Source organism: Camellia sinensis, chromosome 14 (assembly GCF_055761805.1).
Source record: "Camellia sinensis isolate YWXY chromosome 14, ASM5576180v1, whole genome shotgun sequence".
NCBI classification, from domain to species: domain Eukaryota; kingdom Viridiplantae; phylum Streptophyta; class Magnoliopsida; order Ericales; family Theaceae; genus Camellia; species Camellia sinensis.
This window is the reverse complement of record NC_138974.1, coordinates 62,937,978-62,951,497: the sequence shown is the minus strand read 5'-3', so window position 1 is coordinate 62,951,497 and position 13,520 is coordinate 62,937,978. Positions and strand designations below refer to the sequence as shown.

Below are 13,520 nucleotides of genomic sequence, written 5' to 3'. Positions count from 1 at the left end.
CTTTTCGTAAAAAATCAAAAAGTCATTCCAAACTTATAAGTTTTTTTTATCTCATATTTTAGCCAAAAAATCAAAAAGTTACTAAAATAGCATGTTCTCAAATGACGAAACTCATGGAAGCTTTGAGTGCATTGGGAGCTGGAGATACAAAATATGGTATATGAATGTTGAATTTTTTTGTAGTATTTTGTTAATGCCTGTAGTGGAATAGTCTCACCACCAGCTCATAGAAGCAACACTCGAGTGGATAGGGAGCTAGAGATACAAACATGGTATATGAAATGTTGGAATGTTTAAAGCACATGTTAAGAAGTTTAAAATGCTTATACATCTTGTATTGTAGTGTGTGCAATAAACATTATACAAATATTTTAAGCTTCTTAACACGTGCCCTTAAGACACATATTAACAAGACCTTTTTATGCATATAGGCCGACTTTTGCAAATAAAGTTTCTCTGTCCCGTAGTGAAAACTCCATTATCTATTTTTCCGACTCCTGTTTAGAATTGCTTGATATCATAATGACATTCAGTTTTTGCTACTTGATTTAGGCAATCTTCACTTAAATGGTTTATCAGGAAAATTATAAATTATAATGGTAATGGATGTTGAAGTATGTACTTCTCTTTAGTTTCCCCTATATGCTTGACTTGTTCTTTTGGTTTAATTCTGATTGGCACTCACTCCACTGCTATCATTGCATTAGAATGTTACATCTAGTTTTCAAATCTTATTTTTTGTTGTTTCTACTCACAGCAGGTCTCAGGTTTAAAACAGCTGTTTGTGGTTGCTTTTCAACTTCCATGTCGAGGGTTGCAAAGAAAGTTACATCTCAATGACAGGTAATATAAACAATTTTATTGTTGGGGGTTATTTTTTCAACTTTTCCTCATATAGCATTTTCCTTCTTTGGAGTTATGACATATAGGAATTAGGTACTATGTTGTGGATTGAATGCTTTATATTGCATGAGAAAGGCCGAAGAGTACCAAAGTAGTGTAGGGTTTTTCATCTGAAATTGCAGGAATTGATATTATGTAGTTTCAATGGTTTATGCCAGTGCCCCAGATAGGCTACCTGATTCTCTGGTTCTACTTAGGACCTCTGCAACAAAGGTCAATTCTGGGAAGGGGTTTTGTGTTCTAGGCATGCAGGTTTTATTATTTTTCTTCATAACTTGGAATACAGTTTAGATAATTAAATAAAAATATAAGTCATGAACATGGCCGAAATTAACTATTTTGAATAACAATGGGAGAGTACTGAGGAAAGACTTCGATTTCTTTGTTGAAAATTATTTATCTATTCCTTTTGTTTCCAATTTTTTTTTTTTTAAATGATAATCTAACAAATTAATGGTGTGGCGATTAAATTTAAGTATCAAATTTTTTATACATGCATTACAAATTTGATATCAAATCTTTGGTCGCAGGGGAGGCTTAAATGTCTTGCTACCGACAGTCTTAACGACTCTAATAAGAACAACATAATGTTAAAACTAGTCCAGCACAGATTAATATTAAAACTAGTCCAGCATACATTAATGTGTACTAATAAAATATTTAAATAAGTAAAAATAAAATAAAATATAATATTTATTGTATATTATGTGCTAGTCAAGTGGTAAGAGTTTTCTTCATCAAATTTAAGATTTAAAGTTCAAGTCTCACTTCTTTCATTTATCTAATTTTTATTTTATTTTTTTACCTAGAAAAATAAGAGACACGTGGCATAAGAAGAAGCAACCAAAGGCCAAAGCATTTATATATATTTTAATATACTTTTTTTATATTTTTCAACGGTAAAATTATTTTAGCAAATTGTCTCAAACTAATACATTGCTGATCTATTAGATGGTATTCAAATTTAATTCTTACAATATCATAATTTTTATATAAAAAATGATATAATATTTGAATTTTTTTATTTTTATTTTTTTGCTAGCACATTTGATGATGATTTAAAATGTTAATTTTGTATATAATAATTTTTTTATAAGAATATATTCTCTATCTTTTTCTAAAGTCTTCTTCCTCAGATCAAATTAAGTGGTACCCGGGAACCTCAGAAAGATAGTTTTGTCAAGACAAACCCACCGAACCGAATCAATAAATGGTGAACCACTTTCTACGATCCGCAGTTCAATGCAATAATGACCGTCGATCTCGCTTTAGTGCCCACATTTCCACCTGGAATGGAAGTGTGTGCAAATATTACGTGTAACAATGATTTCATTTTATATGGTTTCATTAATTCATAAAAAAATATATAAAAATTACAACTCAATTATACAGTTGTCTCAATATAAAATTTTTCATTCAATAGAAATATTAGGTTATTTAAATTTTGTTTAAAATTTTAATAAATTTTAATTTAACAATTAAAAGTTTGACCGCTTTATATGTCGATTTTATTTTGAACCATGAATTGAACTTGTTTAGATATATTTTCTGAGTACCAACACGTGGCAAGGTGACGCCGACGTGTGCCACGTGTCCTGATCGTTATGCCGAGGTCATCTTAGTTAGGCCGAGGTTATCTCCGAAGATATCGGAATCCGAGATAAACGGATAAGAGATAAGGGACAAGAGTCCTAGAATAAAGAAGAGACTTAGCCAAGATAAGGATAAAGCTCTTAGAGAGTTTATCTTTATCTCTTAAGGAGTTCAAAGTAAGTACTGAACAGGAATCCATAAAAGTCAAGCTTCTATTGGGATTAGGATTGAGGTAACTATAAAAGAGAGGCACCCACGTGGGTCTAAGGTACGTAATTTATATTCTGTCTAGTGAGTTAAGCACTATTGATTATCTTTGAGAGATATACTGACTTGATCGTCGGAGTGCCCCCGAGTGGACGAACCACCGCCGGAATCTTCTCTTTCTGTTACAGGTTAGCCAGGTGTCATCTATTCTACCAGTGTTCTCCAGCTGAATACTGAGTTGGGCAGTGTGATCGGAAAATCACTCACACAATTTGGCGCCGTCTGTAGGAAAGAAAGTAGAATAGATGGGCAGTAACGGGCAGAAGGAAAAGATTGGGGACGACACTCCTGCTGGGAGTGGGAGACCTATTGACCTTGATATCACAAGAGACGAATGCAATGCAAAAACTCGTGACCAGAATCACGGGGTAAAAGACGTCGGCCAGACTGGCGACGTACCAAAGAAACCTGATCAAAGCAGGTACTATAACGAGGACGACCTCCAGGTTTGGAAGGATAGGTGCCTACGGAGGGACGAAGAGGTAAAACAGATGGAAAACAAACTGGCAGACCTGTAGTCGGTCGTCAATTTCATGATGCAAAACAACGTCATGCAGCCACCGTTCCCGCTGCACGACACACCGATCCCAACAGGCAATACCCAGAAAGGAGGACAAAAAACAATCCCCGTAGCCCCTCAGCATAACGAGAGCAAGAGATACTCTCACCGACCTTCTAGGGAGGACAGACGAAGAGAATCAAGAAGAGAAGAATCACGGAGGACGCATTGCACAAAGGAGGCAGACCCCAAAGGACATCGAAACGTTCAGGGACAGGCGCTGTGCTTTGACACAACTCATGGAGAAGGGTCGAAAAGGGCTCACCACGAGGACGAGAGTAGTATACCGAAAAGACTGAAGTCAAAAGATAGCCGAGCTCCTGAGCGGAGCAAACAAGACTTAAGAGATTACCTCAAGAGGAAGCAACAGAATGCCGAAGCCGAGGTAACCTTCCCAGATAAGCCGAGGACACCATTCTCGGTGGAATTGGACAGGTTTGAGGCACCAAAGAGATTCAGTATGTCGAGGTTTCAAATATACGATGGTAAGTCAAACCCCAACTTCTATGTTGGACTATACTTGAACTCAATGGCATTGTATAGTGGAAACGAGTCGTTGCTCTGCAAAGTGTTTCCCTCATCCTTCGGAAAGATTACATCAGATTGGCTCCACAAATTACCAAAGGGAAGCGTGAGGACTTGGAAAGGCTTGGCTGAGATGTTTGTGGCTAGGTTCGTAACAAACAAGCTATAGCCATTAAGGGTGAACGCGTTGATGGCTCTGAAGATCAGCAAGGATAAAGGCCTTAGGGCCTATGCAAAAAGATACTATGAGGTATTCAATCGAATACCCGAATGTAATCAAGAGGTGGCAGTCGTATCTTTCAAAAACGGCTTGAAAGACAACTGTCCACTACGAAAGTCTTTGGCAAAGACATTGCCAAAAAGTATGGAAGAACTCATAGCAAGAATCGAGAAGTACGCCAGAGCCGAAGAAAACACATCGGGGGCTAAGGAGATAAAACAAGAGAAACGAAACGGCTCGCCGAAGCGAGGCCGAGGTAACAGTGGATCGAGTAAACAAGAAGCAGAACTGAGGGCCACACAAGCAGTAACAACTGTGTTCCGAATCCCAATCTACAAAGTCCTGGATCAAATTCGGAACCAGCCCTATTTCAGAACGCCAGAGAGGACTCCAGGAGAGTTCATGGGAAAAAACATTAGCAGACATTGTGCCTACCACAATGAAGATGGGCATACAACTCAGGGTTGTAGAGCCCTGAAAACACATTTGGAAGACCTAGTGAGACAAGGACATCTGAGAGACCTTGTCGATGAGACCAGGACAAGGGAAGAACGGGCAAGGTTACCTCAGGCACCAGCAGCCCCACCTCCCCCAACACAACAGCAGCAGGCAGGAGGACCTCGGGTAATCAACGTAATCCACTCAAAGGTCAACGAAAACGAAATCCGAGGAGAAACCCAGAAGGTAAAACAATTACGACGTGTCTACCAAGTCGGGGAGAAAAGACATCGGGCAAAAGAGTGCCAGGGACCAATGATAACCTTTACTGAAGCCAACCTAGAGATGGTCCAACATCTGCATAATGATGCCTTGGTAGTATCCCTCCAAGTTGGGGAGTGCCAAATGAAACGCATCTTGATTGACCAAGGAAGCTCTTGTGACATCATGTACGTCCGATGTTACAAGGAGCTCGGCCTTCACCCAGATGATATGGAATAATCCAATGGCCCAATGGTTGGGTTCAATGGAACGCCGACATGGCCACTGGGAACAGTAAGCTTGGAGGTACAGGCTGGCACCAGGAAGATCAAGATAGAATTCACCATCATCGATACACCCTCCCCTTACAACATCATCTTGGGAAGGCCTTGGTTACATGCAATGGGGGCAGTTCCCTCAACATTACATCAACTATTGCGATTCCCAACAGAGCATGGGATAGAGGAAGTCAGAGGCGATCAGCTGCAGGCGAAGAATTGCTCCATGGCAGCAATGAAATCTACTTGCAGCATACGAGAGCCAGAAAAGACAGAAATTAAAGATGAGGACGTGGAAGTCCTAGAAGACGTCGGCAAGGAGCCAGCCGAGAAGAGCGAAGAGGCACTAAAGAAAATCCTCGTCCAGGAGGGGGATGAAGAATGCTTCTTTCTTCTCGGCTCGAGCTTAGCCGAAGAAGAGGAAAAAGAGTTAGAAACTTTTTTGAGAGCAAATATTGAGGTGTTTGCTTGGACACTTTACGAAATGCCTGGCATTGACCCCGAGGTCACTTGCCATAAACTAAATGTTGACAGGTCGGCCAAACCTGTAATTCAACGAGCCAGAAGACCGACGTTGATGCACGTCGAAGCAGTAGAGGAAGAATTAGACAAACTTCTGGAGGCCAGGGCCATTCGAGAAGTACACTACCCGACATGGCTATCCAATACAGTGGTGGTAAAGAAGAAGAACGGTAAATGGAGGGTCTGCGTAGACTTCACCAGCCTCAACAAAGCCTGTCCCAAAGACAACTTTCCTCTACCCAAGATTGACCAGCTAGTAGATGCCACTTCAGGGCATGAAAGAATGAGCTGCCTAGATGCCTACAAGGAGTACCACCAGATAGCTATGTACCCCCCAGACGAAAAAAAGACAACGTTCATCACCCCAAAAGGCTTGTACTGTTATAGAGTAATACTTCTCCGGTTGAAAAACGCAGGAGCAACTTACCAAAGGCTGGTAACCAAAATGTTCAAACACCTGATCGGCCGAACAATAGAAGTCTACATCGACGACATGGTCGTTAAGACCAAGGAGCCTGAGGGTTATCTCGCCGATCTAAAAGCAGTCTTTGAAATCCTTAAAAAATATCGGCTCCGACTCAATGTATCGAAGTGTGCATTTGGAGTTAGATCTGGTAAGTTTTTAGGATACCTGGTGACTAAAAGGGGCATCAAGGCCAACCCAGATCAAATCAAGGCCATCCTAGAGTTGAAGAGCCCGACGTCGGCAAAACAGGTACAGATGCTAACTGAAAGAGCCGCAGCCCTGAACAGATTCATCAGCAGGAGCTCAAATAAGTGCAGACTTTTCTTCAACTTGGTGAAGAAAGCCACAGACTTCCTGTGGACAGAAGAATGCGAAGCCGCTTTGGCCGACCTGAAGAAGTACTTGACCACAGCTCCAATTCTTTTAAATCCAGAACCTGGGGAGGAGCTGTTCCTGTACTTAGCTATTTCAAAACATGCAATAAGTGCAGTGCTAATCCGAGAAGAAAAATGGGAGCAAAAGGCTGTTTACTATGTAAGCAAAACCCTAACTGATGTAGAAACGAGGTATCTATCCTTAGAGAAATTGGCACTAGTTTTAGTAATGGCTTCAAAAAAGTTGAACCATTACTTCCAGGCCCATAAAATTGTGGTGCTAACAGAGCACCCCTTGAAGTCCTTACTACAGCAAGGAGACCTGATAGGAAGAATAGCCAGGTGGGCGACCCTAGGCCAGTATGACCTGGAGTACAGGCCAAGGATAGCAATTAAAGGCCAAGTTCTGGCCGACTTCGTGGCCGAGTTCACGCCAAGTTCCATCAAACATCGGGCTCCGTCGAGCCAAGATGAACGATGTCCGGACAAGCAAGGAAAAACCCAGGCAAAGGCGAAAGAACAAAAAAAAGAAGAAAAACTCAGACCCTGCAGCATTTACATCGTCGACTCCTTTCGACTGTTCATTGATGGGAGTTCAAACTGACAAGGAGCAAGAGTAGGAGTAGTATTGATATCCCCAAATGGGCAGGTACTAGAACAATCAATTCGTTTGGGGCTCAAGGCCTCAAACAATGAAGCAGAGTATGAAGCACTCATTGCAGGACTGAAGTTGGCAGCAGCAGTGCAAGCAGACGAGGTAATAGTTTTTTGTGATTCACAACTAATAGTTAACCAGATAACAGGCGAGTTTGTAGCCCGAGATGAACGAATGTCGGCTTATGCAAAGGAAGTCATCAGACTGTCAGCCTTGTTTCAGAACTGCCGACTACTTCAGGTAAGCCAAGATGATAACAGTCACGCCGATGCGTTGGCCAACCTAACTAGTGTAGTACAACCTGGAAAAGCAAGGACGATAATGATTGACTACCTGTTGAGCCCGAGCATCAAACCAGTAACCACAGAGCATGAAACAATATGCGTAGACATGGGACCAAGTTGGATGGACGCAATTGTTGCGTTCCTAAAAGAAGGAAAGCTACCAGATGACCGCAAGGAGGCACACAAGATCAGATTGAAGTCGGCAAGATTCAGTCTAATAGCAGAGGGACACCTCTACAGAAGATCCTTCACTGGACCCCTTTTAAGGTGCGTATACCCTTTGCAGGTTGAAGATTTTTTGTATGAAATCCATGAAGGAATTTGTGGAAGCCACGCTGGGGGCAGATCACTCGCCCATAGGGCCATTATCCAGGGATATTGGTGGCCTTATATGCAAAAAGATGCAAAAGCCTACGTGAAGAAGTGTGAACAATGCCAAAGGTTTGCACCTTTGATATACCAGCCAGCTGCTGACCTGAACCCTGTATCCAGTCCTTGGCCTTTGCCCAATAGGGCATGGATCTCGTTGGGCAATTACCCCAAGCAACTGGACAAAGAAAATACTTACTGGTAGCAACGGACTACTTCACAAAATGGATAGAAGCTGAACCTCTTGCCAAGATCCGAGATGTGGACGTGAAGAACTTCATTTGGAAAAACATTATCACCAGGTTTGGGATTCCAAGAGAAATTGTTGCAGACAATGGAACTCAATTTGACAGTAAGCTAATCAAGAACTTCTGTGCGAAATTCAAGATCAAGAACTACTTTTTAACTCCAAGCTTTCCACAAAGTAATGGACAAGCAGAAGCATCCAACAAAGTAATTCTAGATGGAATAAAGAAGAGGCTGTAGGCAGCAAAAGGCAAGTGGGTACACGAATTGCCCAATATACTCTAGGCATATCGGACTACGCCGAGAAGATCAATAGTGGAATCCCCCTTCGCCATGGCTTATGGCACAGAAGCAGTCATTCCGCTGGAGATCGGCATCCTAGGAATCAGAACCAAGGGAGTAGAGAACGGGACTAATGATGTACTCTTAGCCCGAGATCTGGATCTTTTAGAAGAAAGAAGAGAGAAAGCTGCAATCCAGCTCGCAGCATACCAGCAGCAACTTGCAAAAGCTTATAACAAAAAGGTCAATCCAAGAGAATTTCAGATTGGTGACCTCGTCCTAAGAAAAGTCGTCGGCAACAAGAAGGATCCCAGAGAGGGCAAGCTTGGCCCAAATTGGGAAGGACCCTATAGAATCATCTCGGAACTGGGTAATGGGGCATATCGGCTTGAAGATAATGAGGGCAAAGAGTTGCCAAGACCTTGGAACACTTGTAATTTGAAATTTTTCTATCATTAGAATTTCTTTGTTCCTTTGCCATTTGCCGAAGTAAATAAATAAAGATTCAGTTCTCTTTTCAAGATACTTGACATTGTCTCTAGATTACATGCATAATGAGAACCCAAGTGGAACTCAGGTTCACATTAGGGGGCAGAGAGAAGACAAAGATGTTTAACACTTGTTGAAATTTGTAGCAATTTACAAGTTGAGTTAAACTAAAATCATTGCTTAAACACTTAATGAAATTTGTGGACAATTTACAAGTTGAAGTTAAGCCGAAGTCACTGTTTAACACTTGTTAAAATTTGTAGACAATTTACAAGTTAAGTTAATGTCACGACCCAAACCTGTCCCTATGGGTTTAGCATCATAACCGGCCAGTAATCCGAGACTATCGAAGGCTTGCTTAATAGTAATACAGTAAAACAGAGTACAGGAGCCTGGCGGAAGCCAATACAGTAAATAAACAATGTCCAATGAGCTGTGACAATCTGTATGCCAAAAAGACTTTTCATGCATACATATATATATATATACACTTAGAAAATATGAGGAAGAAGAACTCCGAAAATATGAGGAAGAAGGAATATATTTCTGTTATTTTCAAAACTTCTTATCTTACAAGACCAAATGACACTCCTTATATAGGAGATATTACAAACATCATTATAACCCATTATATGCCACTTACATATTATATATTACCACTATCTACCACTATCATATTATATACATGCTACTATCTGCCACCAACACCACTATCATATTCTATACATGCCACTATCTGCCACCAACACCACTATCATATTATATACATGCCACTATCTTATTATATACATTAACACAAATTTCCAGCATATACACACAGTGCAGAACAGTATGTACAACATTTATAATCATTCAGATCAGGGACCTAATCCCTATTAAACAGTACAGTAACAGTCTATACAGTTAACAAAACAGTTACAGAGACAGGCAGGGAAAATTAAAACACCTCTAAACCATAGCTTGACAGGCTCAGAACCTCGCAGTGAGGCACAGTGGTTGGTTTGACAAAAATGGAGCTTACCCCGACGCTACTAGCCGCGGTCTGGTGCCTGTACACCTACATATATATATGAGCAGTGAATAACATGATGCGTAAAGAGGTTTAGAATGAATGTCCTTACAGTAATGAAAACAGTTCATTAAATCAATATTTCAATCGTTCAGTCAGTGCAGTCATATGTGGTACATCCATTAGCATAACAGTACAGTAAACAGTAGGTCTTGAAAGACCGAACAGTCAATGATGGCCATCAATTAGTAAACAGTAGTGGTTCCAATAAGGGAACCGACAGAGATCTCTGTAACAGTAACAGTCAGTAACAGTAGTTGCTAAGAATGCCACAATACAGTTCAGAATAGAGGACATACATTCATTCTATTAACAGTATCAATTCAGAAACAGTGCAGTTCAATTGTTCAGAAGATAATCATTTTTGAACATATCTTTACACAGTTGTTACTCACAGAGGTCCGAGCTACAGTTAGGCTAGAGCGCGTCCCCAGTCGCCAACCCTACACAGTTTACAGATTGAACACACACTAAGCTACACAGTTGGGAAAGATAATAACTTAATCCCTATCTTGACTCGATGTTGTTCTACATCTATATCCTCATTAAGATGCCTTAAACTAGGCCTAAGAATGCCTAGGATGAAATGAGGATGCAAAGATTCACTTTAAAAACATTTTTAGAATTTTCAGAAAACAGGGTTCCAGCTCAAGCGTCGATTACTCTGCTCGAGCAGAAATGCAGACAAAAGTTTCCGCTCGAGCGGAGACTTAGACGCTCGAGCGTACTGCAAAACAGTCAAAAGTGCTGGATAGGTGAAAATCACGCTCGATTGGGCGCTCGACATCCGCTCGAGCGTAAGACACAAGGTCACGCTTGAGCGTCAATTACCCCGCTCGAGCGAACACCAAAACAGTGCAAAATACTGGGAGCACGAATTTTACGCTCGAGTGCCAGTCACTCTGCTCGAGCGTGAGTTCAAAATCTGGAATTCCTAGATTTGAACCTCAAGCTCAAATTCACCTTCAAATGTGTCAAATTCGATTCCTTTGGGCCCATTTCCTGGAAAACACTTTAAAACTCATAGTTTAACATGATTCAAAGCTCAATTTGTAAAATCAAGGCCCAAAGGTGAGGGAATTAAACCCAAATTCAACCAACATTTCAAGAACATGCTGAATGTGTAACATGCATGAATTCAACAACTTCAAAGCTTCAAAAGCTAGCTTAATTTAGCCAATTATTTCCAAAACATGATGAAATCATGGACTATACCAATAATATAAACATGCATGTACCAAATTCCATGTAGTGACCCTCAAAATGCTAGGATATAAGCATGCATGTATGGAATGAGCTTCAATTCAACATATAAGGACCAAAATCACTAGAGGCTCAAGAACCATGCAAGAATCAACTCAAATACACAATCAAGAAGGTAATTACTCTACCTTAAGTCTTGTATTTAAGTGTAGACACTCAATTTGCACAAATCCTCTATAATTCCTTCAAGTTCTCTAGCCAATTCTCAATTGAAGCCAAGTTCTCATTCTCTCACTTATCTCCTACGGTTTGGTCCCTCTCTAAGATGAACAAGAATGATGTGTATCAAAGGCTCCAAATGTTCCATGTAATGGGCCACTAAGTGGCAAGATAGTAATTAAGTCTAAGTGGTACAATTTATGAATATTTGATCTAATTTAACTATACCAAATCATATTGCAAATAAATATACCATAAAATCACATAAATTCTAATGATCATAAAACATCGATCAATTTCGGATTCGGCCGCCGACAAGGCCTTCAATTTGGCAATTTAAACATAAAACATGAAAAGATAATCAAACAGCCAAACAGATAGATAATGCATTTAAACAGATACAATCAATCAATCAGTTTCAGATTTCAGTCAGTCAATTCAGTATTTCAATCAGTTCAATTACTTTTCATAATCAGTCTCAGTTTAGCAGTAATCGGTAGTTTATCAGTAGACAGTGGTGAGAGTTGTTACAGTTAAACCGAAATCATTGTTTAACACTTGTTGAAATTTGTAGACAATTTACAAGTTAAAGTTAAATCGAGATTAATGTTTAACACTTGTTAAAATTTGTAGCAATTTACAAGTTGAGTTAAACTGAAATCATTGCTTAAACACTTGTTGAAATTTGTGGACAATTTACAAGTTGAAGTTAAGCCGAAGTCATTGTTTAACACTTGTTGAAATTTGTGGACAATTTACAAGTTAAGTTAAACCGAAATCATTGTTTAATACTTGTTGAAATTTGTGAAAAATTTACAAGTTGAAGTTAAGCCGAAATCATTGCTTAACACTTGTTGAAATTTGTGGACAATTTACAAGTTGAAGTTAAACCGAAATCATTGCTTAACACTTGTTGAAATTTGTGGACAATTTACAAGTGAAGTTAAACCGAAATCATTGTTTAACACTTGTTGAAATTTGTGGACAATTTACAAAGTTGAAGTTAAACTCAGATTATTATTTAAACACTTGTTGAAATTTGTAGTAATTTACAAGTTGAGTTAAACCAGTATGATGTTCAACATTTGTTAAAAGTTTACAAGTTAAGTTAAACCAAGAAGTTTGTCTATCCGAGGTGTGTCACCCCGAGAAAATTGTACAAAGAAGGAAGAAGTATGTAGAATATTCAAGTATAGAATCACACAAAAGTAGTCAAAAAAAGATAAAGGTACAAGCACTCAGAAAAGGAAAGTTGTATTAATATTCAGAAAAGGCACGTTGGCCAAAAGCTTACAATTGTTCCCACAAAAGAAAAGCAAACGTACAAAAGACAGAAGAAAAAAGACACGAAAACTAAGATTCCTCAGCATCGGCAGTGAGCTGGGTTGGGACCTCGAAAGACTGTTGAGGAGTCACCTCGGCCGCCTTCTCCGCTGCAAGCTCAGCATCAATCTCTTGCAAGGTTTTGTCAAGGCTCTTATCAGCAATGGTGACGTCGACTGATGCCTTCTCAGGAGCAGGGTCTTCAGGAATCTCATCATTTTCCTCATCTTAAGTCAAGTCTAGGACTTGCTCATTCTGAGGAGGGGACTTGACCCCAGCAGTATCTTTTGGCTTCCTCACCAAATCTCCTCCTCAGATTCAGAATCACTGCCAGATTGAGCAAGAGTTGGAGTTGGGGCTGGAGGGAATGAAAGAGGAATGAGGTCGGCATTTCTGAAGGGCGAATCCTCGGGGAAATTAAGCTTCTTTAGAAGAGACATCCAACTAAGGGTGAAACCCTTATTGCATGTCTGCTTCACTTGAATTTCATAAGCCTCCGTGACGTCGGCCATACCTTGAGCATATGCCTTCTCGTCGGCATCCTTGATTTCGGCTTCTTTCGTGGCCAAGGCCTCTTGAAGCTCTTTTTGGGCCTGCTCCATCTTTTCCTCGGCCTCTCTTTTTTGGGCCTCAGAGACCTTTCTAATGGCCTCGGTAGATTCGGCTTTTTCTTCGGCATCGGGTTGGGCCTTAATGGCGGCCTCGGCCTGGTCTTCTAACTTCTTCATTTTTTACTATAAACCTTTATTGGTCTTTTGAAGAGAAGAGAACTCCCTCTTTATCTCGGCCAACTTCTCCCGGTTCTCAAAAGACTGAATTGAGAAGGAATGAGCATGCTGAATGGCCTGAAATCGAACAAAACGAAAGTTATTAGAAAATTTCTAAGTATGAAAAATAAGGAAAAAAGTACCAGATGAAAGACACTTGCTTGAACGGAACGCTGAAGCATCAAGGCATAGTTTTCATACTCGCTGA

The 13,520-nt window shown here is 40.2% G+C and overlaps 1 long non-coding RNA gene across 1 annotated transcript; it reads left to right on the top strand.

Annotated features, from left to right (window-relative positions):
* Nucleotides 1-758: 758 nt before the first annotated feature.
* Nucleotides 759-1,295, top strand: LOC114297212 (uncharacterized). The gene is made up of 2 exons (XR_014350552.1): nt 759-843; nt 1,026-1,295. It is a non-coding gene; the product is annotated as an uncharacterized LOC114297212 (long non-coding RNA).
* The last annotated feature ends 12,225 nt before the right edge of the window (nt 1,296-13,520 follow it).